Raw genomic sequence first — 25,663 nt, forward strand, 5'->3', positions numbered from 1 at the left:
TGCTGCGATGCTGCCAAAAAAAAAAAAAAAAAAAGGCTCTTGAAAAGAAACAGAGCCATAATATCTGATTCCCTTCAAAGAGCCATAATTCCCATCACTACTCAGAGCAGACAGATTCTCTGGAAATTAGCATGAAGGATATGAGCTGTTAATACCACATCTCATGTCAGACTGATATGTTTCCCGTCGTTCATCCAGAATCTATTCATCTATTTCCCACTTATTCTGTCACCCTGTCAGGGAAGGTAGGGCACAGGCGTTGTGGATTGGCATGTAAATTTTCTTGTCTTTGAGTTTGACATCAAAACTGTTTAAGCATTTGATGCAAAAATCAGTAAGAGAACTGGCTCTATCTAACGGGCTCTATCCAAGGCAAATTAAATCAATCATACCTCAAATGTCTCAGATTTTTGGAATCCTAGGCAGCGTTTGAAGTCCTGAGCTGAGCAGAACAGAAGGCTGTGAACCCTGCCAACTGATGATGATATGCCTTTGTCAGTGATGAGGTGGATTTTGTTAGGTCATGGGTGCTGACAGCTCACCACGGTAGCAGTGGAGCACTTGCTCACTTCCCAATCCCCTGTAGGCCGTGATCTCTGGTGAGTAGGTTTCCAAAAATGTGCACGTCTGGGTTTGATGGGTGCACAGCTGCACTGTTCTCCCTGGCATGAGTGCGTCCTAACAGATGCTGTAGCATGTCTTTGTGTACTTTGGGGGAGACTGAAGAATTCTGGCAAAGTGGGCAGTGCAGATGCCTCTGATTGCACGCTGGATCAGGAAGGAAATTCCTTTAGGACGAGGACAGAGGATCAACAGCTAGTGCTTGCTGGGCCAACTTTGCAGGGCGTCTGCGGTGAGCACAGGCACACCGTATTCACATGGACGACCTAGGCACGTAGGCACACACGCTTACCGGGGACATCGGGCCTGGATCAAATCCAAACCTCTGGTGATGATTGTACATGATGGCCACTGTTTATCTACTGGCTGAGGTGATAATCTGCTCTCATGACTCCCCTGAGACTCTAACCCTTCTCTTGTGCATTAGAGTCACGGTTGGCCAGGGCCACAGGGGATAGTGGTATGGCGGGCTTGCAGAGTAGAAAACTGAGAGATTATTTGTTGAATCGGGGCCTTGGGGAAAGGTTGAGTACCTTGGGATTTGTCCGGCATCGAGGAGCTCTGCAGCCCTAAATCTCTACATGCAGTTGGGTGTGAGGATCAGCAGGGCCTTTCAGGGAATCTTCCTGGCATTTTTCTTATATAAACTGCAAAACCCCTACCTTAAGGCGGGGATTACAAATATGATTTGGTCGTTAGGCCTTGTCTGCTCCAGTCTGGGTCAGTTGGCGATGACAGCCTACAGATAAAATCATATCATGTGTGATATGTGAAGATCTTTATCTTAAATCTTTAACGTGGAACTAACTCTTAATGATACGATTGCTGGATGGGAGTAGAGGCACTCAGGAGTGAATGCTTGGGTCTGTTGTAGGACTGGATGTTGGTGCCTCACAGTTGGCATTAAATATGTGAAAATAAAAGCAAAGTATCAGCCATGCCAGCTAATATTGCGTGGGATAAGTTGGCATTTGACACTGGGAACCTGGCAGTGGGATGGCAGTAAAGACAGAGGGTTTGGAACAACATCTGCAGCTTTAGACTAGCTAACATGGATGAATGGCTACAGTTTGTCATCAGCAGTCTGCAGGCTTGCAAACCTCCCCTGTGGGAGTACAGGTCTGCAATTATAATACATTTGTACAGTTGTTGGATTCATTCGATAGCACTGAGTTGTACAAAATATTGCATAATTGATGAATCATGATGCATGTGGAATGAGCATATGGCGAATATATCTGGCATACACAATATGCATAAGTTCTATACAAATGACTCCAGAGAAAGGGATTTATGAATTTGGACATCATCTCATTCAACAGCAAATTTCTGTTGATACTGATATTGATCTTCGTCCATTTCTCTTTTCATAACTCTTTCTTTATTTGTGTTTCATTCCATTTGCATTTGTTGTGCATTCTGCACCCCTCCTCTGAGTCCATCTGTTTATTTAACTCCCACACATAAACTCATCCTTAGACACTGAGACCATGGAGAATGAAGGAAAATAAAAAAAAGGATGAAAACAGCCTGAAAAGAAAAATATTTATCTTACAGGATGTAAGTATTGTAAACATACACGACCCTGAGAAATGTAGGGGATAAACTTTTAACACTTACCTAATATTTCGCTCCTCCGTTAAAGATGGAGACTCATAATAAAATCACAAACTGCAATATCGTCATCTTCTCTGACATCCTCTCAGCACAAATATACAATTACAAGCTTCAGAAGGCTGTATTGTTGCAGGGGAAGTTGAATTTAATTGCATTGTGTGCACACCCTACGTGTCAAAAAAAAGGAGAATGGAAAGCATTTAGCACTTAAGCAGCTCTTGTCGTCCTAACGACAAAGCAGAACCTTGCTGCAGGGCGTACAGGCCGGTCTTAATATTTGGAGATTTGTTTTCCTTTCTTTTCCCAATGAGAGGCTAATCGTTGACAATCACAACAAGCCTGCCCGAGGGCCTTCATACAGTATCTCCCTCTTCCTCTAACTCTTGTTTTCTCTGCGCCACATGTTTCCCAGTGAGATAGCCATCTGTTCGACAGGCACTACATATTCTGCTGAAAACATAAACCTAAAGACAAGTCTTGAAGGACAAGCGTCTCTCCTATAAACAAAAGGTTATTGTTGAGAACTGTTGCAGATAAAGCTGTGAAATGATTTTAACCAATTTGTCAAGCCAGTTAACCATAAAATTCTCTGTTCCATTAAGTTTTATTCCTTGTCCTTGTTTGTGTCTTGTGCTTTTTTTTTTGTGGGAGTCTTGCTAGACCAGGAGCTTTTTTAATTGGCTCATTTTAATTTTAATCTCATTCACATCCATCTCTACTTCTCGGCAGTTTGAAGAAGCCTACATAAATTCAGCAATGCCACACACACACACACACAGAAACACACACTTCACATACAAGACAATATTAATATTACCCTGACCAGCTATATCATGAACGTCTGGTGGCTCATGCTTCTTATCAGGCTCAATTTGCCGCCCATTCTGCAGTCATCTCTTAGAAGCATATGTGGTAAAGTAGCGTAGCTGTGGTGGTGGTGATTTGCCCACCCACGGCATTGTGTGGCTTTCACAGATAAATGATGCTGTGTGAGTTGACAGTTGGGCTGATGAGATCGAGCAGAGCTGTCATAAGTCTTCCTCACCAGAACATCATGAACCTTGGCACACAGCTGACCCCTGAACTCTCTCAAACAGCAGCAGCATTTGCGTGTGGCGTGCGTGTGTTTGTGAGTGTGTTGGTGTGTTGTGGCTTTGTGGGTTCCCTCACAGTGTTGTAGGCAACATCTCAACACACAAGGAATCAAAGTGTAGCGGCAGTTCTTGTCATCTAAATTGTCTATTAAAAAAAGCTCATCAAATGTGACTCAAGGTGAAATAACAAACTGCAGGTGATCGGTTTCTTCATATGTGGATGGAAATTAAAAGACATACCAGCAAGCTAAATGGAAACAAGCACATTATTACAATCACCTTGACAGCCCAAACTCTATTTCCTCTCTGTTCTATTTCCAATTGAAGATGGGCTCTGCACTGTAGCTGTGCTGACAGCTTTTTTTTTTTCACTCTCCATGTAGAAAGTAATTGCATGGTTAAAGCTGTCCATTGAATTCAGTCCTGCCTCTTATAATTCAGTTTCTGCGGAAACCTCCAGGTGTGTATCTCATCATTCAGCAATGCCACACAGCTTGACTCACTGCCAGAGCCCAGAGTAGCTCCCCCGCAGCTCCCCCAACTTAACTTCCACACACACCAGCCTGCAATCAGAGCATGGCCAAGCTGCCTACTGTCTTAAATTGCACAGCAATTCACATCACTTCTCATAAGTACCTGTGCCTTAGTCATGCAGATTTCTGAAGAAAGTCATTGGTTTCCATGCAGGGCAGGAAGAACAGTAGAGTAAAGAAATGTAGAGCCAAGGTTAAGCCATCTGCCCAACATAAGATCCCCCCGTTTTCCGTTTTTCATTTTCACATCCCCGCGGTGCCAGAAGCACCGTGTGTGCGCGTGTGTGCTTGATGCACGGCCGCGCATGTTAGCTCAAGCATCCACGCTGCTTGTACACTCCATGGAAGAGGATCTGCTTTGGCTCCTTTCCAGCATTCCTGGGCTGAGGCGTCATGCCCTCCGTGCATGTCCGTCCTACTGTGAGCGATATTGTGAAGAGGTGAAACTGGGTGAGACTGAGGCATGACGACAATGTAAAGAGATGAGGGACTGAGAGTACGATCTTACCGATGCAGCTGTCGAGGATTTGGAAAGTGAAGTTTTCTCCCCTTCAGCAGTGTAGAAGCAGGATTAAGGCCGGACAGCACTTACTGCAGAGAGGGGCTTTGGCTTGAGAAACCTTGTCATGGACAGGGGAGCGGATACATGGAGGGAATGATGGTGGAAAGAGATTGATCTGAACAGAAAGATATGCAGGGACAGCTGTTGGGGGGTGGCAAACATCCTAGGGAGGGAAAAAAAGAGAAGGGAGGGAGAGAGGTAGAAAGAAAAGAAAGGAGGGGGAAGGTATGCAGAGTCATTTATATAGATGATGGTCTTTTGGATTACCCTTAGGGCTGTGTTAACACAGCAGAGTCAGCAGTATGGCAACCGCAGTACAGAGTAGATTTCTTACACCTACCTTTACACATAGATGCTCACATGCGGGACTGTGAGGCACTGGTGAGACTTGAATTTGAACATCAAGGCTTAGCCAAGGAACAATCAGTAGCCTGTCAGCTCTGTAAACGAAGGAGTGATACCTTCATTTTACCAGGATGTGCTTCGTTCCACGTCCTGTCATTTCAATTTCGCCGTCCCCTGCCCAAACTGTAAATGGAACAGAGATTTAAGCATTGTAGTGTCTCAATTCATGCATTTGTGCAAGAAAAGCAGATTGAGTGTGGAATGGATGGAATGCACTCTGCAGCATGTTGTTCATAATCCTTACAGGGTGTTAAACCTAGGATGGGATGATTCATGGAGGCACATTAAGGATGAAAAAAAAAAAAAAAAAAAAAGCCAAAACAGCCAGCTTCACACTATTTTCAGTGAATGCGCCTCAACTGGCGTCCCTTCCTAAAGAATTGCTGAAATCGATCCAATCTGCAGCACAGCCTCCAGGGGTATTGTCAGCCAATTGTTGTCCATTTTTATGACTGTATAAATTTTAATAAAAACCTTTTATATGAACATTTAATCTTGAACGTTCTTATTATCCAGGGCCGTGGTACACAGCGTGTTGTGCCTCCAGGCCTGTCCGGCAGCAATGCATTTCATGAACGCTCGTCTTCCTCTGTTGAGAGGGAAGCCAGCCGTTCTCAGCTGACTTGCCGATGTGTGCCAGCACTGGCTGACACAGCCTCACTCACAGCTGTGTGAGCTCTGCATATGCCACAGCTGCAGGGCGCTGCTCTCTCCCGTGAGACAAATGATACCCCATTACCACACACAGCACAGCTTTTCAATGCCCCCCCTCCAACTCCGCTTTCTTATTAAAACAAGGTTATTTGTTTTCGCGGTCCTCATTGCAAGGCCACATATTGTAGTCCCAGTCTTTAAAGAAATCCTATAACACTCTGAGAGCCTAAAGTGTTCCTCTGAGTTTAAATCTCTATTTTTTTTTTTTCTTTTAGATTGTTGATTTGGCTCAGCCTCAAGAACACAGGGCTGTGTGTTGGAAAGCCAAGGTCAGCTCTCTTCCCCTGTCGGATCTTGAAGAATTGTGTTTGAATGCTAACATGCAAACACCCACAAAGCTGTGAGAAGACTCTGTGTGTCCACAGAGTAAAGCAGAATGCCATGTATGTCTCTCATGAAAACTAGCTATCATCATGGTGGCTGCAGGACCTCAATGAGCACATTCGCTCCTACACACTCGCTGCAACATGCTGCATGCAGACACAAACCGGGTGAAGGGCCACAGATGGTAAATATAGCTCACAGGGAGCGAGTGATCACATCTCAAGCCAAATTACAGCCTGTTTATAGCCATAGGAACATCACTAACTCTGCTGCATGATGCCTGATGACCAGAAACCAACATCTATCTCCTGAGCGTGACTTACTGTGGAAATGTTGTCCCAGCGTTCTGCTAAATGAATGCTGACAGCCATCTTGTTTTTTTCCATGGCCACAGTTTAGAGCTGGCCATCCAGTTGGCTGTCTGCAGTCCCCCAGGGAACAGGAAGGAGGCAAGCCTGTAATGATGAGGAGTAATGATGTAACGTAATTATATTTGTCTGTTACACTGTGCGTCAATGGAGCCCTAATTAATTCTGTCCACTAATGAGAGGAACAAACTGTCTTGTTTTTGCCGACTGTGTCACTCTTTGGTTTGTTCTGCTTTCATTCTGTACAGGGGTTGGCACGTTCTCGCTCTATTGATCACTCTATTTTTCCTCCCCTCTTCCCCTTGTTATCTCTCCGTTTCCCCATTATCCATCACTCCTCACCTTGTGCCGCACTCGTACGCAAAACATTATGCTCCTTCTCCTCTTGCCTTCTTTCTCTCCCTCTCTCCCTGTTGTGCCTGCCCACCCAGCCACACAGTTCTTTTCACTCCACATCTGACCTCAGGTCTTTTGACGTTGAAGCTTTTGATAGAAATTGAAAACCCTGAAGCCAAATCATTTTGTGTTGTCCTCGCCTTTAAATTCTTTAGACGATAAAATGTGTTTGTAATGAAAGGAGGTTCTAAAAAGGTGGAGAAAAAAAGAAAATCGCAGCGTAAGGCAATTCTGACCGGCATAGTAAGGTTCACACCTGACTGGTGGGATACAGTGTGTGGACGCATTGCTCCCTATAAATCAGGCTCAAAAGAGGCAAACATTGTGCTTGAATGGACAGTGACTTTGACAAAGCCCCCCGAAACCTTCTCTTGCCAATTCGTGTACATTTCAGCTCAAATCTCAAAAAGCTAAACCTTCAGTAGATTATGCTGGAATTTGCTGACATATTGAACTGCCATCGCTACCCTTGTGGAGTATTGCCATATAGAAATAGCCCTTTTGGCACTGGCAGTGGCCGTTGTCCTTCGATGAGCTTATGCAACAGCTTCCACAGCAGATCGAGGGAAACTTTAGCCACAATCGCTCGCAATAACATGGAAATGAAAGCAGCGGCTGTGCCCTCGTAAGTCATTCTGTGGGGAGAAAAGTGACCCCTCTTGTATGAGATTGAGACGCTAAATCAGCCTGCAGACACCTCCTGCTCCTCTCATCTGAAGGTGCTCCCGGAGAACCATCATTCATGCTGGAGAGTGAGTGCGGTGCTTTGATATTCTATACCCTGCCCTGGCTGTGCAGCTCAGTGTGTCCATGAGTTGTTGTTTTTTTTTTTGTTGTTGTTTTGTTTTTTGTATACCTGTGTGTGTTTGATCTGAGTAGTGTGCTTGACAAAGACCACACTGCAAGATAAAGAAAGAGAATTGCATATGTGCACTGCCACATAGATTTGTAACGGACAGGCGCATTTGCTTTCAAGACTCACCCATTCACCTCGACGTGTTGCCCCGTGTTCATGTTATGACACTGCTTTCTGCTGCAGCATGTAAGGTCACACTCTGAGGGCTTTATTGTCTTGACTGAGGCTCACACCAGCTGGTCAGCCATTCTGTAAAAGCACAAGGAGACAACTCTAGTGTACTGCTGTGTAAACTGCTGTAAACACACTGTGCCCGGGGTTGTGCTGTGGACGCTCTTCAAATTTTAATAACATCTCCAGGCTGGTCGGATTCAAGCCTAAGTTTTTATATTCCAGTTTTATTGTTTGAATAAGCTTGTTTCTCTGGGACATTATAATTCATGGCACTGGGTGAAGTGCAGTTAGGGAAAACAAGCTTGTAGCTGGAATACTGGTTGACTGATTCAGTAAATGAAGGGATAAATAAATAAAGAGTATTGAATGTAAGAATCTTATACCAAACACAGGTTTTCACAGTAAGACAGTGAGACCATAAACGAACTGATTCACTGTTTTTTTTTTACAGACTTTGGACCTCCCCTGCCTGAGGTGCAGACAGTCCCCGTTCCTGCTTCTTGCCTTCCTAGGAAAGGTAAAATTTCTGCTTTCACCTGCCACACCCGTCCTCCATCTGCCATGACAATCTGTTAACATTACAGCAAAATGAAACTGAGAACCTCTAATTACCCAGGAGGATTTGATAGCACTCCTACTCGAACATCTCTTGTGTATTGTGCTGTTTATTCAACAAGCCCCCTCAGATGGAAAAGCACTTTAGCTCACATTAATTCAAACTTTTTTTTTTTGTGGATTTCAGCCCACACCGTCGCACCTGGGATTGTTCTGCATGCAGACTTGATTAGGCTACAGATGTAGCAAGGTGGATAATCTTGTCCAGATTACAGCTGAGCTTCATAGATGTGAGGGTGAATCCCTCTCCCCGAAAGTGTTGGGGGAACATTGATAACCACCCAGAACTCCCTGCTGCGTCCTTCAAAGAGAAGCGTGGCTTAGAGGGGCTAACTAAAATTAGCCAGGCAACAGATAACCTGTGCCTTGAGATCAAAGTGGGGCTGAACTGTCAGGCTCTTTGACGGCGCCTGTGGTACCAGAGCTTGTAGAAGGAGGAATGTGGAGCGAGAGAGCACAGAGATGGGCAGAGAGTGAGCGAGGCTACAGTGCTATTCATGCAGGGGGATGAGTGTTAAGAGGCCCCGAATGGAGGTGTAAAGTTCCAGGGCAGGAGATTATTTATGGGTGTTTTGGATCGGAGGGGTCAAGGTTTTGTGTGATGCATGTCACGCTCTCACTCCCACAGTGCATCTATGTTCCCCAGGAGTCTGAGCATCCTGGACAAGTCTTTACAGTCAGCAGGGTGTTTGATCACTATTCGTTTGTATGTTTGTGCACTGTTCTGTGTTGTGCAGCATGTTCAAAACACTATTTCATGGAATATTTTCCTTTAGCAGAATTATCATTATATAGTTAATGAAACAAAGATGAGGTTAATGTTAACTCATTTTTTTATATGCACTGCTTTATACTTTGTTGTTCATACTGTATGGTTTCTAGGCAAAATCTGCAACTATAGAACAAAATAACTAAAAACTAAATATGATGGACCAGAATCATAGAGTAGTATAAAATTGATATACTTGAGTAGAAAGTACAAGTACTGTTCATCGAATGTACTGCTCATAGAAAGTATGAGCACTTTAATGGTTTTAAGTAGCCTTAATTTCAGTAAATCCTTTTTTATGATCAAGTGTGTTTATCCTTGAAGGGTCAATATACTGTGAATCGCACCATCTTGTTATTGATTTCCTGCTTTAATTAAGCACTGGCAGCAGATTACAAACACCCTTTTGTAGCAGATCAAACATCATTTTTAATTAAATTAGTCTACTAAATTGCTAAACTATAGCAACGTGATAAGGCCAGTTCCATATTATTCTAAGATTTAACTAAGATTTCTATTGTAAATAAAGGAAAAGCAAGTAATTATTTTTATGATCTTAAGTATTTAGTTGGATGGCCTTTTTTTCCCCTGGCTCATTTCAAAACTTATTTATATTATTTGGATAGCAGCATAAGATAATACAAAATCAGAAGATAGCCTCAATATGTTCTATGTTTGCAATGTTGTCTGCAGGGAAAATATTGCATTTTCAGTTGTCTGTTGTTTACAGTACTGCTTTGTCTCTGACATCTCCGACATTTTTTTTTTACATCTCCTTTGAACTGTCTGAGATTGAATCTGTATCTACATCTCTGGAATCAGTTCTATCCCACTTGTCCCTTTCTCACCATGGAAGGCTTTGGGCTGTGCAGCAGAGACAGACAGTAGGAGAAAGAAAGGGAATGTGAGGCCTCGTGAGGTCAGTTTCCAGTGGGATGAAATGTGCAATTAGGCAAAAAAAAGAAAAAAAAAAAACATTTGAAAGCCAGGTTATTTAGCAGTGTATATCTTGGTTTACTTTCATATGTGTTACATCTGTGTACCATGTCTGCGTATGTGTGTGTGTGACTAAATGTTCTCTTCAACGGGCCATTCGTCATACTGATAGACAAGGACACACACAGGCACGTCTCACAACCTTTCAGCCTGTTTCCTCAGGCCAGTCTGACCACTAGTAGCCTTGAAGCACGGAACCTGGAGGTTTACATACATGAGGAGTGTTGGTGTGTGTGTGGAGACTGTTATTGATATACCTCCTGTTGTGCTTGCTGAAAGACTCTGACTGATGCTATTCTGCCAGTGTGCCATTTATATATTTATTTCCACAGCCAAACAGCACCACGTGCCCTGGTGGCCACTGGAGATCTTGTATGCCTGTTCATTAATTGGCTATTGATTGACTCTGCTACGGCAGTGCGAGACAATAAATTACTGCCTATTTGAGAGGGAGGTGGCAGACAAGTTGAGTGTGGTGGTGTCAGTGTTATTCTGTGTGCCAAATCTGCGGTTGCATTATTCATGCATCTCTCATTTTTATTTATGTCGCAAGGATCAGTGATGCAATACACAATGGAACGATCGCAACACTCTTCTTCTTGGACACAGTTTATTTGCATAGGTCAGTGCACATTGGTGCTGTTTGGAAAGATGGTGTGAGCATGCAGAGAGGGGCATTGTATATTTGGAAGGGATGAACGATTCAGTTTCAGTCCCTTAGAGCCTCCAGTTGACATGAAATTGGTTCCTCTACTACAGTATTCATTGTCAGCGTAAATAATGTTATGTATTTATGTGTTTGTGTAGCTGTTTGAATGTGTGTGTGCGTGAATTTAGGGATGCATGAATTGGTTGTCCCATAACAAGGCAATATGATGATGTGCTCTTCTGAATGAATACAAATGAAAAAAAGAAATACATTTTCTTTAGGTTTCACCTGACAACGTGTATTTCCATACAGCTGTCTTATAACAGTGTCTGCACATGACAGCGGTGTTAGGGAGGGAGAGAGAGGTTTCTGATTTCTCCAGCCACATGGGTAGTTATTCTGCCCTTATGTGCCCGAGTGGAGCATGATGTTGAGGAGCTCATCAGTCTCATTACCTTTCATTCAGTCTCTGTATTAAATCCTGAAACCTAAAACACCCCCCCCCCCCCCAAAAAAAAAATCATACTAGTTAGTTATTCAGAAACAGATTCTCTATGGTTTCAATTTTTTTTTATTTCCTTAACAAAAATAAAATTAACTCAATGTTATATGCTAATACCAGACTTTTCTTCTTTTTTTTTTTAAATGTGTAGTGTATTTTAGTGAATGAATCGTTTCCTAAAGCTTTAACCATCACCGCACATTCTCAGCTAAAACCACTGTAACAGTGAGGTGTCACTCGCAAATTATCTCCCACAGAGGTTAAACGGCCACCCTGCCACACACACACACACACACAAACCTTGCAGACACTTCAACCTCTTGATTGTTTCTTCAACCTGTTGCTTTGTTCAGTCAGTCAGACAGTTCGTCTGTTCCAAACTGCTTAATTTAAGCAGCCGCCGGAGCCAGAGGAATCTGTAAGCAGAATTCCAAAGCTCCGTCATCCTCCAACCCTGCTGCTCCTCTAGGCTGGGAACTATCCCGGGAATGTCCCCTCCTGCTGTGCTGCACACATCCAGGTCCTGTTCCGGTAAATGCCAGCTGGCTCAGATGGGCTTTGATGCTAGTTTTGTGCGTGAATGCCTTGTGCGTATGTGTATATGTGTGAGCATGTGTTCGTGTTTGTGTGAATGCTGACGGGCAGCCAGCTCGGGTATTGATCCGCAGCCATTCCGACTGGGGCCCAAAGGGCAGGCTGTATCATCTGTCAGTCTACTGAGAAGGGCATTACAGCCGCACTGATCTTAGATCACAAATCCCAGTCAGAGATATAGAGAGAGAGAAAGAAAGGGAGAGGCAAGGGGGTGAAGGAGCCAGAAAGGTAGAGGGCAGGAGAGATAGAAAGAGACTGAGAGCGTAAAATAAGACACAGTGTGTATGTTAACATGAGTGTGTCTGTGCTGTGCTCCGCCTGTTGAGTGATAAACCAACCCCCCACAACTACCCCCCTTTGCTTCTCCACGGTCTTTGCTGATTGAGACAAACAGATCCTCTGTTAGGACCCCTGGGTGAAGACAACCCTCAGCTCTGACCTGTTCACCTCCATGCATGACCACCCACATGCATTAATGTGTGTGTGTGTGTGTGTGTGTGTGTGTGTGTGTACATATATGTATATAGCCCTAGGGACAAATAATAAATCACAATCATGTGTGGAATGCACTGCTCATAATGACTGTGAAATGACTTCAAAGGTTACAATATCTCTTGTTAAGATAAGGATGCGAATTGAGCTGATTCCAATGTTTTTTTCCTTTGTAAGACCTTAAGTCACTCCGTTTTTTTTCTTTTTTTTTTTTTATTTTGTCTAAATGGTCTAAATTATCCTTTTTTTTTCAGGCTTCCTCATTTTTGTTGTCTTGATTCACAGGCCTCTGCTTTAAAATCCATCCATTGTAATCATGACTGAGATTGGTTTTGATTTTAAATTGTCTGAAAGGCAACAGGCCTTGTGTTGTTTCGAGATAGACACAGCTGATCTTATCGACGAAATCCAAGGTCGCCACAACTAGTCTTGCATGACTCCTCTCCGCCGTGCTCCTTCACAGTGATTATTCCATTACGCTAAATCTTCTAAATCTGTTCCCACCACACATTTAACACGCTGATGGGTTTCTGTGTGGCTCCAGTTTAAATGTTTCATGACACCAACCTCAGAGCGTGGGAGCCGCTGAGACTCATAAAGCAGGAGTGCCGATAATGGATAGGCAGAGGCCCATTTGTTTTTGTTTGTCTGTTACCTTTTTATCCCTGTAATGGATAAATGACCCGTCTGTTCACTGACGCATGTGCCTTTTGTGCTCGACTGGGAAAACTACACATGTTGATAAATGTAAATGCCTGTTTAAAGGAGGTGTGTTCTTGTATTTACTCCAAAGAGTCATGTTGCTGTCACTTTGGTAAACTGTCTTGAAAAACAACCTTACAAGAAATCGCTTATACAATCGCTGAAAAGTATATTTTACTAGCCACAAAATACATTATTTTTAATGTCATTTCATTGGTTGTCATTACGTGCCATGATTACCACACTCCTATATCTACTGTTCCAAGATATAACTCCAGAAAAATCATTACCTGTGTTCCATTCAGCCTAGTTTGTATCACTGCAATAATTTCAACAAAAATTCTTCCTGTTGCCTACCACCACAGGATTTCATTTTGCTGTATCAATCATTACTGAGGTGGGAGTTTTTTAATAATGGATTTCGCATGAAAACTCTCTTTTTGATTTATCTTCATTTATCTTAGGTTTAGAGAATTAAAGTTTTTCATGTGTTTTTTTTTTTCATTTTTTCCTCATATAAATAATTCTTCCAGTACATCCTCAGTGATAGATGTGACTGTATACTGTAACTCAATCAATTCCCACTGTATATGTCTGACTCCCACAGTCCACCCTCCCACCCCCCCTCAACCACATTTCATGTGATTATAATATCATATGCATATTAGCCTGCATGTCTTTAATCACATGCAGGTTGTATTTTATATTTTTATATTTCCACCTACTTCAATTTACATGTCATCTTCACCCGAGTGGTGGCAGCCTATAATTCATGCTCCCTCTGTTGTAGCTAATCATCTAATTAGCTGAGAAAAAAAATGTCTCCTATCTGTCTGCTAATAATCCTTCTAGATACACTCTGTGGTTTTGTGAAGCAGACACTGATAACAAAAGGTTACTTTTTTCAGGCTTTTTTCAGGTACATTTTTCACTCCAGGTTACCAAATCAAAAACCATTTCTTGCAGAGAGCTATTGACCGAAAAGAAAACTGAGATGAGCAGTTAGTCTTTTGTAAGAGCTTCAGTAACCACTGTCGGATCAACAAAGATGACACAGATAATGTTGTTTGTCACAGAAATGCCTGAATATTGATTGAAGGACACAATATAACTTATAACATTACTGTTGAACCTCATTCGGTGAAATCTTTTGTTAACTTTGGGAGGATATATAGCAGTATATGTGGAATAAAAGATGGGTTTAACCCTTAAATCACATAAATCCCTCAGTGCACTTCACTATAAAAATGCTGATTTTAACACGTTTTGTTTTTTGATGTGTTTGCTCATTAAAGTGTGTTTTGGTGCTGAAAGTATTCATTTGGGTGGAATAAAGACCAGTGTTTCAAATTAAGCTACACTTTTTCAGGAATTTCAGAAACAGTCTCTTAATGTTTTGAGACAGAACCAATCAGCAGACCAGTCCATTAGCTTTGAGAGAATGACAAAAGCAAGTGTTTGAAAAACGTGGACCTGAATTTGAAGTGAAATTCTTTTGCCATAACTTTAATATTTATTCAACTTCTTGTAAAAAAAAAAAGTGCTTTAAGACTCCACCTGTGTCGTGGTTTGAGAGCACGGGGACCGACGGCTTATAAGTGAAATGGAATTGGACACAGTTGGTCTATCATCAGCTCACACTGGGACTGAAAAGGAGGGAAAAAAATCCTCAGAATTTCTTTTTTCCTTCAAAACTGCTCAGTCCATCTCTATTGGACTGTGACCTGTTTGCAGCACCATCTGAGTGCTTTCTCCCCCTTTAGTCCACTTGTGTGTTTATCCTGCTCACGATTCCCAGTGGAGATAATTTGGAAACGTGTTTTCACACTGTAATGGTGAGCACTAATCTACTCCTGCATTCCTTTGTCCCATGTTTAAATTGATTTTATAAGCTCTGTAGGTGATGTAGCAGAGTGCTGTGAAGTCTTTTAGCCTGGGTGTGTGTGTCTGTCTGTGTATGTGTGTGTGTGTGTGTGTGTGTGTGTGTGTGCGTGCCCGCGCGCATGCGTGCGTGTGTGTGCATGCAAGAGGAGGAGAGGGGGTTATGATTTTGCATGGTGTCTAAACAGATCTGTGTGTCGCCATGGTGACATGATAGGGCAGCCACCATGGAGTCGCCGTGGATTTATGAGTGTGTGTGTGTGTGGGTGTGGGTGTGTGTGTGTGTGTGTGTGTGGAACAGAGTGGTGTTTAATGTGCAGGGCTGGAAGGGTGAGTAAGGATTAATGCGAGATTTCAGCCCCCAGTGATCCAGGGTATTTTTTCTGAGGGGTGCCCTCTGTCAAGCCCTAATGGCATGTGTGTGTGCCTATGCCTCCCGGTGTCTATCTGAACATGTGACAATTACAAACATCTTTCATCCATCAGATCCATCAATTTTTCCTCCCTCTAAAATCCATCCTTCATAATCTGATTCATGCCTGTTTACTGTAACTTGTGTAACTGGTCGCCCCTTCTGCATTTAAAGCTTTACTCCATGTTCCTTTTACCATCAGTAAGATTGTACACTCACCTCCACGCTAATCCTCCGATAATAGACACCGTATTCATATTTTTATCTTATTGCTAGCATGAGCTTACCTGCATCACCGCTGTGTATCTAAATGTAATATTCTGTGGTGAATAATAACTGATATAATCTCTTTGATGCTTTTCACGAACGGTCATCCTGGGGAGGATGTTGACACTGTTGTGATTTGAGATGCTGAAATTCTTTTAAACAAAGGATTATGTAGTGATATAGGTCTGTGGCTGCTTTAATCGCTCACTGGGTTGGAATTGTGTTTGTGTGTTAGAAGTGGGGGGCTGGTCGATTTGAAGCTCTGAATCCCAGAGGTCAGACCGTGTAGACAGGCAGATGGGTAGTTTTTTTTTTTTTTTTTTTTTTTAGTGATGCTGTTGAATATTGCCACTAATGCCAAGGATCATAGGAGATCAGAGGCAACCTTTCACCTCAGAGGCAAAGTCTATGACAAAAGGAGGCTGACCTTGTTGGTAATGTTAGTGGGGAAGAGGGGCTGATCCCGAAATCTCCCTATCAGTATTTAAAGCTCCACAACCTGATCACCAGACAGAATGATTCTGAAAAACCCTGGATAACATTTTTTTTTTCTTTTTTTTTTTTTACATCCAATTAAGGTGTGTTCAGACAGAACGTGAGAAGAATTTTAGATTCAGTGTGTCATTGCATACAAAGTCAATAGAAGGTCAGGTGCAATTAGATGCATATTTACGTGGAGCAGTGCCAACTGACACAAAGACACAACTGCACAAGCTGAAACCATACCACAGAATCAGGCTTCTCCAGAGGCTGTGACTCTACTTTATAAATGTGTTCCTGGTGAGTTCTGACTTCAGTCGGACTTCAGCTTACATCTAACGTATGTATAGTTGCTACCCAGGCTGTTAAGGATTGCACAAATGGTCCAGTTTGTATTTTATATTTTTATATTTCCACCTACTTCAATTTACATGTCAGTGGTCAAATCTCTACAAATAATTGGTGGTGTTTCTGAGCACAGTGCAGAAAAATAACCCAAAACACTTGGTTAAGGTTAGGGAAAGATTTTGCTTCGTGAAGGAACTTCAACTCCAGTCTCCTGCATCAAAGTCAGCCATGTCACACGCTCATTAGTCAGCTCCTGACCTCCACAGCCTTATTTTCCGCTACACAAGGCACACTACGTGCGGCATTGGCACTGAACGCTGGCATCAGGCTTAAATTACAAGGTGCACACTATGGAAGAAAGTCCTGGTGATACTCGGCTGTGCTTGTGTGTGACATACACATATAGACACGCAAAAGAGTGAATTTTTTTTTCTTTTTTTTCCCCAAAAAATTTAACTTAAAATATATAAATTGAGATATATTCCCGTCCATCTGAGGCCAGATGTGGGTCCACACCACAGACTGTGCATAAAGATCTCTCTTTACAGTCTACAGTCCACACAATAGGACTGTCTCCCAGACCCCACCCATGGGTGTCTGCCAGGCCCTCTCAGCACCTTAAGAGATTTACACAGTCTGTTTATGAATAGGGAGATTATGCTGGGGGGGCGTTGACTGGTGTTTCCCACTGCTGCACATCACCTCCTGCAGTATGCGCTGATTCTTACCATACATGTGTGTTGATGTTGTGTGTGTTGTGTTATTTCAGTGTTGAAGGAGCATCTGCCCCCCATCAGGGAGAAGAGAGTTAGAGTGACGGGGATAAGGCACGGTGGGCTTTGCTTGTCCCTTGCAAGGCTCCCTTTGTCTGGAGATCATCTACTATCCCAGCCTTAAGAGGATTACCGCATGTTATGACATTAAACTGGAAGCACGGTTATCATCTCCTTCTGACGAGCCTACAGCCACATAAGCGGACTACGAGCAGCTATGCATTATTGAGCACATATATCACGGGAAGCGAGTGTTTACAGTTCACTGCTGCCTCACTTTACCTGTGATGTTTGATTTATAATATATGTAAACACTTTTCTGTGCTCAGCAATCAGTGTCAGTCATGTGTTTAGCATTCCTTACATGGACTGTATCGTTATTTAGTTTTATAATGTGTATCCACTGCTCTGTCTCTCTGGTGCTCAACACATCAGAGTTCTTCCATTGGCTCCTGTGCCTGGTAGAAGCAACACGCATACCAGCATGTTTGTTTACTCTCATATCCCCTTAGAGCTGATGGAAAAGGAGAGAAAGGGGAGAGATGAAAGAGGGAATTGCAGGAATAAAAGTGGGATGAAAAGTGAAAGAGAGGCAGAAGAAGGAAAACCAATTGCCAAGTTGCAGACTTTTTTTTCTTTTTTCTTTTAGTTTAGAGTGAGTGGTCTCCATTTTGCCATGAGCTGCTACATAAATTGGAATCGAAACCCCAGCTGGCCATGAGAAATCCACTGTAATTTTTTATTTATTTTTTTGTTAGTCTCCAACCTTTTCCAAATCATACATTCCTGTCTTCCAGGTGGACTTATTATTTTCTTCCTTTATATAAGTCCTCCTCCCTTTTTAAAATATGTGTGAAGGCTTGTGGCTTGCTAAAGAATGAATTTCGAAAAGAAAAAATAAAAGCCCTGGTATTTCTATAAATAATGGTTTGGCTTCTCCCTGGCAACCTTCGAGGCTGAGTGCCTGGCATACAACACCCCCTGAAGTGTCTTCAGAATTTATCTGGTCCCGCACCCAATAAGATTCATCACAATGTAAAATGCTGCACCTCTGCAATACATCACAATCGGGCCACAGGGCCACCGTAAATCAAAACTACAATGCCCTTGACGTCTGCATTAGGCCCATAAACTACTTTTTTTTCTATTCTGGCCCAATGGACTTTGTGAGATCCTTGTTGACCACAGCATCCTGTATGTGTGTTAGCGTGTGCGTGTATGTAAAGCTGTAGGCAGCTGCGAGGGGAGTTCTGGGTAGCGATACTGCAGGTGGAGACTGTCTGCGTCTATGTCTGTCCCTGGCTCGACTTAACAGTGATTTATGGACTCTACCTGCTCAGTGGCTTTGGTCCAGGCTTGGTGTGGTCTCTGCAGAGCACAAGGTTTTGATGATAGTGATGTCTCCTCTGCTACAGTGTTCTACCAGGCCCTCATATACATGCACACAGTAACGCACAGTGACAGCAGGTGTGTACTGATTTGAGCTGTATTTTAACAAATCAGGCACATGCACGGACGCGTGCAAAAGACATTGTGGATGGAGCGCTGGGGAATAGTTTCAGTGGAGGGCGGTTGCTTTATTAGCATTTAAGAGTGAGGAGTGAGTGTGTTTGACTTTTAGATTGACTTAGCAGCTCGAGATCACTGACGGGGCTCAGATGTGTCCAGCTGGTTTCAACATATGCACCAGCCCTGTCTGCTGCACGTCCGAGAGCACTTTGTTCTCGTCTCCTCCACTCTCCTGTATCGCTGAGAGATCTTGACTGAAAGTGATGTTTTATCAATTGATGTTTTCACACATCTAGTGCTTTGGCTCCGAAGGAAGATTTTTTTTTTCTTTCTGTGTGTAAAAAGAAATGAGCATGAGTAATTTACAAAAAAAGATTATTTTCACTCCCTTGTGTTATTTGTATGCTTGATGGGAGGTTTTTTTTTTTTTCCTCTCACTCTCTCTGGGGATTAAAGAATAACTTCCACAACACTCCTGTGGCTGTCATTAGCTTGTTGATTAGCCTACAGTGGTACAAGCAGCTGAAAACCTGCAACACACACAGGGTGCAGCAGCTTTGGCAGTGGATTAAATACAAAGCCTTGGGCGTATGGAATAAAATGCTCTAAATTGATTTGGCCCGTGCTGTTTAAATGGAGAACGCTGCTAATAGCTTTTCATTAACACAGGTCCATTGCCTGCGTACTTGGTGATAGTTCAGTAGCCCCCAATTAGACAGAAGGAGGATTCATTCATTTTAAAGGACTATAATATTGATGCAAGTTAACAGGTTTTGAGTAGATATTTTATTTGTATTGCTGTCAGTGATTCCAAGTTTGAAATGGTAGTGCTGTTTGCTCTAATCTTATTAAATGGTGTTTATCCCCTGCTTGTGAATTTCAGACCCTCAACCAAACATAGACAGAGTTTTAGAGAATATAAGCAATCAGATAGAAGAGGCACAAGAGAAAGCTGTTCAAAAATATCTTTTGGAACAATGGACCTCATGCAAGAAGTTATATTCTTTTCCTAAATGCCTTATGTTTTGCCTGTAGGTTTGCCTATACGAGCGTTCCATGTTGGATTCACGAAACTCTCTTAACTGCACAAACTTGCTCACTTAAACCTATTGAGTGCCACTTGTTCATCAGGAGGTCCATGTCTGTGAAATTTGAACGTTAGCATCAAATTTTCCTAGATTGCCCTATAATGCTTCCTGTTTCTCTCCATTCATGGCCAAGTTTGATTATTCGAAAAAAATGTTACTCAAGTAAAAAGAATAATTTCATACCGGCAGAGCTTCGAGTTTTGCTGTTGGAAATCAAAAGAAAAAATAATACATTTAGCAGTGTCAGCTGTCATAGGGGACCCCAAACGTTAAAAAAAAAGTATTACTACAGCCGCCAACAGTGCGTCGTCACAGCAGTGCTCGGCTGTGACAGAAACAAAGGTGGAATAGTTTGACATGAAGTTAGATGCTAAAAACACAATTTTGTGCAAGCAAAGTGGCCCATGACGGGTCAAGAGGTTGTGATGTCACAGTCATGGAGATGAATGAGAGAATATTTGTCAGCAGGTAATATTGCACTGTCAGGTGCAACGTGAGGATGATCACCTGCAGCGAGTTTCATGAAGACCCTGAGGCAGCTGTCAGAGTGAGAAACTTTTAGCAGCTACTTAACTTTAGAAATTGGCTAGTCAAAATATACCAGTTTACAAAAGTATCTCAGCAAGCCATGGTGATGGTGACAGAGGTCTATTTTGGTTATTTATTTTAATTTTAAATGATTTCAGCGACACCCCCAAATTTACTTAGATTTTAAAGGGGTACTCCGTGGGTTTGTGAGGCTGCTCTTGGGCACAGCAGTGCTTTGAGCTAGATGTGAAAGTGAGCATGCTAACATGATCACAGTGACAATGCTAAGATTAACTAACATTTGCTTGATCTCACTAAACACAAAGTACGGCTGAGGAGGATGAGAATATGCTTTGCACGACATTTGTCTTAAACCACCGTACTGAAAAATCTACATTCTGATTTGATGATCTTGCAAGATGAAAAAACAAAGGACCAACAAAGGATCAACAAAGTTGTTGCAGTTCATTTTCAGAGGAACATGAATGTCTTTACCAAATTGCATGGCCATCCATCCAATAGTTGCTGACATGTTCCATGACCAACCAAGTGACTGACATTTCCTCCCTAGAGCCGTGTCGCTAGCATGGCTAAGAAGGAATGGTCAAAATTGAAGGAGCAGAGACTGAGAAATCACAACTTTTAGCAGCCTGGTATGAGTCAAACTTCAAAAATGCAGTGTCATACAATTCCCATAATGTAGCTTAAAAACATCTGTTATTAGACTTTTCCCTGTTAAATATCCCCTCCTCCTTTATAACAGGTTTTCTGTCAAATATTTGAAATCTCAAGCCTAACTCAAGATCAAACTGACAACATCAGGGTTATTTAAAAAAAATAAAATAAAAAAAAGCTCCCTCCAGAGCCACAGAAAACATTATACAACTGTTTTCACAAGTTGAGTTGTACTCCCAGCTGACCTTTGAGTGTAAAATCAGTGAAGTGCACATTTCAGGTGTTATAGTTCTTAATTTAAAGTGTTTCCCCCCCTCGGAGGAAGGCAAACTATCAGTGAATGACTTGTAAGACGGGCCTAGACTTGAGAATTTTGTTTGTACCTTACAGAAAATCCTAAGTATGTGAAAATTGGTGATTGAGACAAGTTCTCTGAAATAACTCATACGTGGTTCTTTAAGACGAATCTGTGGTGAGGCCCATTGTGTGCGCTTTTCTCCCGTAAGACTGTCTGCTACAGTACTTGTTTGTCTGTCTGCCACATACACACCAGTCCCTGGCGTTGAGAGCCTGAGTTCTTCTGATTCCACACTTGTGTTTTCTTCATCTCGACCACCTACCGGCCCCACACACGCTCTGAACTCACACACCAGCCGCACACACCTGCTCTCCTCTCAGTGCTCTCAGCAGGCCTGCCGCCAGTCTGCTCAGCGGTCAGCCAATCAGTCACTGCTCTGTAGTTTAGATCAGACGGTGCTCCCCTCCATTGGCTGACTCAGAAGCAGACAGCCAGGCTCACAGCAGCATTCTGGGAGAGCAGCTCTCGATTGTTTTGTAGAATCAGACATCCCATATTCAGGGCAGGGCTGTTTCATTAGTTTAATGCTTCACCAGGTTAGAGGCTTCATTAGCTAAATGCACCCTTTCTTCTCTAATCAGATCAGCAAAATCAGATCAGTCTGTATCATCAGCTACCTTTTTTCACATGAAGTGGATGTCCCTTTGTACCAAATATTCAAAGTACTCTCTTTGTCCTTCACACTTTCTTTTTTCCCTCTCTCCCTCCACTCTCTTTTTCTCATCCAGATGCAGTTATTGCTTTCTCCCAAAAAGATTTTGCATGCCAAGTATGTCCAAAAAATTGCTTTTTCTTGTGCCTCTATTCACTTTGCATTCCTCACCCTACTACGTTTCTCTGTGTGAGTTTGTGTGTTTCCTTTTCACTGACTTCTCATTCATTCTAGCCCACAGCTGCAGTCATGGCGAGGGATGAATCCACAATTGGCCCACGGTATTTCTCAGAGGACTAACTCCAAGGAGAAAACTCAATCTTCTAATATGTTTCAATTCCAAAAAAAAAAAAAAAAAAAGGCGACTCAGGAGTGACATGAACATAGCCTGCAGTCGGGCCTTGAATTCGGTAAATGAAAACAACTTTACACAAAATACAGTAGATAACTATTTTCTGCATCACTCTAGACCTCAGAGTGCTGAAGGTGCAGCTGGGCTCCTGTTAGTTGGACACTGTATAGCAAAAATGAAAGATATTGCACCATAGTGTCCCCAAAAAAATTTCAGACGTTTGACAGGAGGGTGAAAAGCACCAGCAGCTGAAGCTCATTTTAGCCCTACTTTGTGTCTAATGTCGAGCCCCTGGGTATTCTTGAACCTCTGACCTCACTTCCCTCGGTCTATGCTTCTCTTTTCACATGCCGCCTCTGTCCTCAGGGGAGAAAGAAGTGAAGTAAATTGATGAGATGTCCTGATAGATAATTTTGTGATGTTGCTAGCTCTTCAATTTTTCCCAAGCAGGAGCGGCTCCCTGAGACTTTCATCACTTGCCTCTGTCTTTTGTCATCAGGTTCACATGCGGTGCAGTGCAGATTTGCCTGTTACTCCTGTGTATAGATTGTGTGTGTGTGTCCGTGAGGATATGAAGATATTTCACAACTTTTCAAAGTTATTATATCTGCAGTTTTTCATTGCTAGACATTTCTCAAAGCCCCAAACAACACCGGCTTTATAAGGCTCAGCAAAGGTATTTATTCTTTCCTTTGATCAGACTGTAAATTGTCTCCTGTATTGCTCGCCGTCCGAGGATTGATGAACTGTTTTTGCGGCTGGTGATTATCCAGAGTAATTGATACACATGAGAGAGTGGACTCTTAGTTTTCGAAGTGGATATGGTACAGTTACATAAACACCCGAGTAAACTACATAAAAAGGGAGGAAACTTTGCATTCTATTTGCATAGTAATTCGTTTTTGGCGCTGTTATGTGTTCATAAACCTCACATGAGGGCATCTGCAAAAGCAGAGAGTGATAAATAAGTAATATGATCTAAGCCTGCTTTCCTCTGCTTTTTGGGGAGCTGGGGTGTTTTTGCATGTTTCATGAAGTGACCATGTTAGGTTGTACTTGATGTCTACAATTTATCTTTTCAAACACAATCATAGCTCTGATGATCATTAGAATAATTTCCAATGTTTTCCTTTATTTTCATTGTTTTAAAATGCTCCAGAATAGAACTGAATCCCATACCTTGACACCTCTTGTGTATTCACATACAGTGCAGTCAGAGATTGTTAGGACAGTGATCTGTTTTTCACCGTTTTGCTCCACTCCAGCACACTAGATTTCAAATTAAACTTGACTCTGTTAAAGTGCTGACTTTTAGCTTTATAAGTGTTAGAGGTTGTTGTCATCCATACTGGGTGAGCGCTGTAAAAATCGTAGCTCTTATACTATATATGTCCCTTAAGTTTATGACAGTGCAGCAGCTCACTTGCTGTAAACATGCATATTAAGCAGCCAGGGAGCATTTTTTATGGCTAAACAGTGAGAAGGTCTTGACTCACCTGACCTCAGTTCAGTTAATCATGTTTTGCACTTGATATAAATTGTGGACCAGAAGCTCCTGAAACAAGCAAGAACTGAAGCTGAATTCAGTGCAAGCCTGGCAGAGCATCACCATGGGAAATACCCATGTGTTTGCATGTGCGTCATATACATAAGTTAGTTGACTGACTGCAAGGGACTTGCCACCAAAATGAATAATGACTTAACTGAAGTTGATGTTATGTTGTCCCATTTGCTAAACCTCACACAACCTTCTTAGTTCTTGTTGCTATGTCTGTCAAGCTTTCTGTTCTCACACAGAAGAGTTTACAATGGTAGTGGTGACAGGTTTACCACTTTTAATTGTATATAAATATATATACAAAGTAATTTATATAAAAAATAATGTAATTCTAATAAAACATAATATTAATATTATAATTATAATACATTATAAATGTAAATTGTATTGCTTATTGTAATTTTTAACATGTTTACAGCATAGACACCATTTACTACTAATAATCTGCAGCAGCCCCAAGGACTTTTTTCTTTTCTTATACGTCATACGATGCTGATTAATTTCAGAAAATGCACAATGGTTCACCCAGAAACCACAGAATTAGGAAGAGCAAAACATCAACATGATGGTTTTGGCTGTCTTCAGTCAAATTCTTATCAATATAAATACAGAGACAGATCCTTCGGTTTTGAAGGACAATGCTTACCATTCACTTACCATTCATTTTGCCAGTCACTCATTTTTGTGTTTATATCATGGGCTTTACGGTATCAAACCGAGCTTGAAATCAACTGCTTTCTGGATCCTGTGAAAATGAGAGGACCTGCACATAACAATAAGATTGTGGGGTGTCGTGTTTTTGAGGGATTAATTCCCTGCAGAGACTCACACTTTCTCCCTGTGGGTGTCAGGTGACTGACAGCAAGCAGAGTGTAATGTAATGCACGCACTGATGTGAGGCCGTTCCATTCTGGGAACAACGATGAAACCAAAACTTTTGACAAGTCCGCATGAGGGCTGAATATTTACTGCAATAGACTGTCAAACTGGTACCTTGCTAGTGTGCGTCTGTTGTTTCTCTTGATGTAAAAAAATTAATGGAGCTAAATGGCCTTGATTGTCATTTTCAGATATGATGACTGGGGCTGAGGTGCCACAGACTGGGACCAATATTTCAGCCTCGGACTAACCAGAGCTGGCACTGGTCCCATCTGAACTCAGCACATCCATTTCATTAATTACAAAACTTCATAGCATTTTCTACAAATAATAACACCTGCATATTGTTTTATCTTAAATCTTCACACAATCCACTTCTCACACAAAACAGAGTACATAGCATCACAAAATGTAAGAACTTATCTTGGGGGTCTTTCTTATGATGGTAGAATATATTTTAAGGATTATATAATCAAATATTATATAATCAAAGTGGGACACTTTTTTTTTTTAGAAAAAGTGATGTATTTGGAGGCATTTTGGGTTTTAAAAATACCTTTTTAACAGGAGGTTTTCATTGCTTGACCCCCCCATTTGCATCAGTCAGTGAGTGGCATCAGTCCAAAGGGATGATGTGCCACTTCCTCAGCTCCAAGGTCTTGTCTCCCTGCTCCACTGTGGGCTCCCTGTTGTAGGAATGCCACAGAAACCCTGCCTCATCCCTAGTGAGGTTAGTTCTCAGCACATGGCCCACGGGGGGCAAATTACCCTCTTCTCCGCCACTGGACTTTGTTGACATTTCAAGGACCCAGGTCACGGCCATTTTCAAGAGCGAAATGGCAGTGGTGGCATTATAGCCTTTAATGTGGCCTGAGCTGACCAGGAGAATTATTTAAATATAGTGACATCTGAGTGAGTCG

General features: G+C 42.2%; 1 protein-coding gene across 2 annotated transcripts in view; it reads left to right on the top strand.

The window, feature by feature from the left end:
- tspan9a (tetraspanin 9a) overlaps positions 1–25,663 on the top strand; it is a 153,992-nt gene that overhangs the window by 35,036 nt on the left and 93,293 nt on the right. For both annotated transcript variants that reach the window (XM_041038697.1, XM_041038698.1), the window contains one exon: positions 8,116–8,181. The gene's annotated coding sequence lies outside the window, so the exon portion shown is untranslated. The remainder of the gene's footprint in view (positions 1–8,115; positions 8,182–25,663) is intronic.

This window comes from Toxotes jaculatrix, chromosome 5 (assembly GCF_017976425.1).
Source record: "Toxotes jaculatrix isolate fToxJac2 chromosome 5, fToxJac2.pri, whole genome shotgun sequence".
In the NCBI taxonomy this organism is placed as follows: domain Eukaryota; kingdom Metazoa; phylum Chordata; class Actinopteri; family Toxotidae; genus Toxotes; species Toxotes jaculatrix.